The 5136-nt window shown below is 40.3% G+C and overlaps 1 non-coding gene across 1 annotated transcript; it reads left to right on the plus strand.

Annotated features, from left to right (window-relative positions):
- Positions 1-2611: 2611 nt before the first annotated feature.
- On the plus strand, positions 2612-2715 carry LOC112787229 (small nucleolar RNA R71). Its single transcript, XR_003194652.1, has one exon. It is a non-coding gene; the product is annotated as a small nucleolar RNA R71 (small nucleolar RNA).
- The last annotated feature ends 2421 nt before the right edge of the window (positions 2716-5136 follow it).

Consider the following 5136-nt stretch of genomic DNA (forward strand, 5'->3'; position numbering starts at 1 on the left):
AAAGTCTCCTGATGACATGAAATCCATATTGGTTGTCCTTAATGAATGTGCATAATTCTAATAAATCATAGTCACTTTGGCTCTTTGATTCTAAACAAATTTACTACCCTAAGTAATTGAAACCAAAAACATGCGAATGATCTACTTGTCATGAATTTCGAAATCCAGAGGAACTTCTTGCTTTTCATGAACCGCGTTCGAGGAGGAACACCAAACTTAATGTTTGGTTGTGCTCTTTGCATGAAAAATTGAATGCATTTTGAATAAAGTTTGGGGTGCCTTCAGGCACACCAAACTTAGAGACAAATTGTATTTTATATGCAATGTTTAGTGCACTCTTTCAGCAGTTGTCCTGAGGATTCAAGTTCATGCATAAGAAACCATGCTTTATTAGATGCAAAACAAAACAAAAAAAGAGTAAGGATATTAAAAACATGGGTTGCCTCCCATGAAGCGCTTCTTTAACGTCACTAGCTTGACGGTTGTCCCTTGTTAGGGTGGATTGTAGTGCTTGACGTTTTCTCCTCTCACTATGCAAACGTCCCCACTTGATTCCTTCATGACCTCTAAATGTTCCATAGAAAGAACTTTCCTGATTGTGAACACTTGAGGGAGCTGGGAAGGAATGGTTTTGAGGTCAGGTGGGATTGGCAGATAATGACTTGATATCACTTTATCTCCCGGAGAAAAACCTTCAGTGGGAATTTTCTTGTTTCTCCACCCTCTTGGCAATTTCTTTACAATTCTTCCCTTTCTCTTGAAGCTTTCTTCATTGACCCTTATGCCAGGAGGATCCTTCTGATCTGTTTCCATTGATTCTTGTGGCTTTAACTCTTGCAACTCCTGTTTGCCTTCCAAAGACTGTTTTAGAGTTTCAGCTGCTGGATTACTTTCCTCCAAACACAGATGGCTACTATCATCCTTAGGCTTTTCAGGTTCTGGTTCAGGCTCAGATGCAGGTTTGAAAACTTTGAAAATGAGCTGTTCATCATGTATTCTCAGAATTAGCTCTCCTTGTTCTACATCTATGAGCGCTCTAGTAGTGGCTAGAAATGGTCTTCCCAGAATGATAGGGTGTAGGTAGCTTTCCTCCATGTCCAAAATGACAAAGTCTGTGGGGAAGTAATAATCTCCCACTTTCACCAGCACATTCTCAACTACCCCTTCAGCTTGCTTCTGAGTTTTGTCAGCCAGTTGTATGATTACATCAGTGGATCTCACCTCATTCAGTTGTAGCCTCTTCATAAGAGTTAGAGGCATCACATTTATGCTAGCTCCTAGATCACAGAATCCTCTGTCAATTTTTGTTTCTCCTATGATGCAAGGAATATGAAAACTTCCTGGGTCTGTTTTCTTAGAGACTGTGTCCTTCTTGATGAGAGCACTGCATTCTTTGTTCATTGTTACCGTTTGTCCTCCCTTCAAAACTCTTTTCTTGCTCAACAATTCCTTTAAATACTTGATGTGTGTAGGCTTTTGATGGAGAATCTCAAGAAAGGGAATATTGATATGGAGAGACTTAAATGTCTCTAAAAACCTTGAATAGGTTTTCCCTTTTTCACCTCCTCCTAACCTCTGAGGAAATGGTGCTTTTGGTTGGTATATTTCCAGCATGCCTTTTTGCAGTTCCTTGGCTTGCTCAGTTCCACTTTCCTGCTTAGCTTCTTCCACACCTTCCTTCAAGATTTCTGGCTCCTGCTCTGAGGGCCTGATTCCTTCTTCTTCTGAGACTTCCTTCAATATGGTGATGGCCTTGTATTCTTCCCATCTCACTCTCTTTTGTTCCCCTTTAGGATTCTTTTCTGTGTCACTAGGGAACACTGCAGTTGATTTGGGGGCCTGTTGAGATAGCTCTCCTACTTGAGACTCCATCCTCTTGAGTTTTTCACCATGGTTTCTTAAGGTAGCTCTCACATCATCCCTGAAGCTTTTCAATTCGGTTATGTCTTGACTCATGGTTGCCATCATTCCTTCTATCCGGTTTAATTGATCTTGAAATTGTTGGTTCGGATTAGGTTGGGTAGGTTGATTATTTTGGCCATGATATGGTGGTTGAGAGTAAGTGTGTTGTGTGGCTTGGTATGATCTTTGGTTGGAGTTTTGGTATGTGGAATTGTTATGTTGGTTGTGGTTGTAAGGTTTGTGGTTTTGTGGTTGGGTTTGTTGGTTCCCCCACCCAAAGTTTGGGTGGTTTTTCCATCCTGGGTTGTAAGTGTTGGAATGTGGATCATATGATTGCCTTTGTTGGTTTCCCACATAGTTGGCCTCTTCCCAATCACCTCCTTCAATGCTTACTTCCTCTTGATCTTGTGTGTGTATTGCAGCCACTTGCTTTGTTTCTAATTGCCTGGTAAGCTCTGCTAGTTGCTTGGCAAACACCTTGTTTTGGGCTAGAATTGTATCAACATGGTTCAGCTCCATGACTCCCTTAGTGTTGTGCCTCTCTGATGCATAGTAGTACTCATTCTCAGCCACTGTCTCAATCACTTCAATGGCTTCTTCCACAGTCTTTTTCCTGTTCAATGAACCTCCTGATGAATGGTCTACAGCCTTCCTTGATTCATAAGAGAGTCCATCATAGAAAATATGCAATTGCACCCAATCATGGAACATGTCTGGTGGGCATTTCCTTGTCAAATCCTTGAATCTCTCCCATGCCTCGTAGAGAGTTTCACCATCTTGTTGTCTAAAAGTCTGAACCTCAGATCGAAGCCTATTGACCTTTTGTGGGGGGTAGAAACGTGCCAGAAACTTGCTTTCCACCTCATCCCATGTTGTTAGACTCCCCCTTGGGAATGATTCCAGCCACTTAGCTGCTTTGTCCCTAAGTGAAAATGGGAACAAAAGCAGTTTATAGGCATCTTCCTGGACTCCATTGGACTTCACAGTGTCACAAATTCTCAGGAATTTTGTGAGATGTTGGTTGAGATCTTCATTAGCACTCCCACCAAATGAACAATGATTCTCCACAAGTGATATTAGCTGTGGTTTGAGTTCAAAATTGTTGGCCTGAATGGGTGGTTTCTGAATGCTGCTACCACAATTCCCAGAGGTTGGGTTTATGTATGAACTAAGAACCCTCCTCTCAGGAATGGCATTGTTTCCATCAGCTCTCTCATGGTTGTGAACTTCTCTATCCATGTTGAGATCTAGAGCTTCCTCAAAATTGTTCTCAGATTCTCCTTCAGATTCTTCTTCTCCCAGTACTCTCTTCCCTCTTGCTTCCCTTCTAAGTCTATGAAGGGTCCTCTCTGGTTCGGTATATGGAGGAGTTGATGTCTCTCCTCTCCTACCTGTCATACAAGAACACAACACAGGCAACAAACAAGTGAAATACTCTTGGTTAATGGAAGAGTATGGTTAGAGCAATTGAGGAATTAATTCAAACAGTTAGTGAGTCAGTGGGTTAGTTGCTTGAATTTAAAGGCATAAAGAAAGGAAGCATGTAACAGAGTGCAGAAATTAAAATTCAACAAGTAACTTGTACTGAATTAATCAAAACAAAAAAAATGCTCAATCTAGTTAACTTCCAATTTGAGAATTGTCAATCGAAAACCAATCCCCGGCAACGGCGCCATAAACTTGATGCGCATAAACTTGTTATGCTAAGATTTAGGAAATTGCACGATCGGCAAAATTCCTTCCGGCAAGTGCACCGGTTATCGTCAAGTAAAAACTCACAATAGAGTGAGGTCGAATCCCACAAGGATTGGTTGAGTGAGCAATTCGGATTAGAAGTGTGTTCTAGTTGAGCGGAATCAAGATTTAGATGAGAGTTGCGGAATGTAAAATTGGCGGGAAAAGTAAATAACAAGAAATTGAAATGGCGGAATCTTAAATTGCATGAATTAAAGAGCAGAAGCTAAATTGCTGAAATTAAAAGGGAATGGGGTGATTGCATGAATTGAGTTGCAGAATGTAAAGAGAAAGTGGAAATCAGAAATGGGGAATTCATTGGGTTATAGGAGATATTGAGATCTCCGAATCAAAACATGTTTATCTCTTCCTCAACCAATGCGTTCATTAAATTTTGCTTGGCAATCTTATATGATTGGATCCCAATCCCTTGGCTCACCAATTCTCTCTAAAAACAAACAGATTCCCAATCCCTTGGTTTAGATGTTCATAAGAAGAGATGATGCTCGATCACTGATTATACCACACAGTTTCATGAACCACAATTTGGTAGGATTACATGTCACAATATCCATCCAAACCCCAATCCAATTCACTGTGAGAAAGCTTCTCTAGCATGAATCCTCCATTCCTTTCCCAAGGTTCCGAAGGATTCCAATTATGGGTAGTTTCTTTCCCAAGACAACTACCCAATGGAATTAGATCGAGAAGCTTTCTAACAAAATTCAAGAGAAAAGATTGAAGAAGAAGATAAACTATTATTGATTCATTGAATTACAATAGAGCTCCCTAACCCAATGAAAGGGGGTTTAGTGAGTCATAGCTCTGAATTCAATTACAAAGATATGAAAACTAGCTAAATGAAAAGGTCTCCGTCTTTTCTAACTTAAATTCTATCCTATTTATACACTTTCTATATTGAGCTTCTGTTGTGTTTCTTGGGCTTTGAGGCCTCTTCCTGCTTTCCTTTTGCCTTGGGTTTATGATCCATAATCTTGATGAGGCTGTTGATCCAAATTCTGTAACATTCATTGAGCCAACTTAGTGATAATCAAATAATGACACATGACTCAATAAATGGAAATTTCAGACTCATCAATCCTTCAGGCCCAATCCTATAAACCATGATATTCAATTGGGTTTCATACCAGAGTAAGTTTAAGTTAATGTTTGTGCTCAAATACTAACTTAAACCGCAATATTTTTGGCCCAGAAACCCTTTTCCAAGAGTGGCGTTTAAGTTGCAGTTTAAGCTTAAACTGCAGCTTAAACGCCAGACACTTCCAGTGATGCTTTTTGTGGAAGCACGTTTAAGCTTCAGTTTAACGTTAAACTGAAGCTTAAACGTGGAAATGGAATAAGGCAGCCCTGGAGGGTAATATAGTCGAACACGTTTAAGCTTCAGTTTAAGGTTAAACTGAAGCTTAAACGTGGAGATAGAAAAGGCAGCCCTGGAGGTCGAACACGTTTAAGCTCCAGTTTAAGGTTAAACTGGAGCTT

This window comes from Arachis hypogaea, chromosome 20, assembly GCF_003086295.3.
Source record: "Arachis hypogaea cultivar Tifrunner chromosome 20, arahy.Tifrunner.gnm2.J5K5, whole genome shotgun sequence".
NCBI classification, from domain to species: Eukaryota; Viridiplantae; Streptophyta; class Magnoliopsida; order Fabales; family Fabaceae; genus Arachis; species Arachis hypogaea.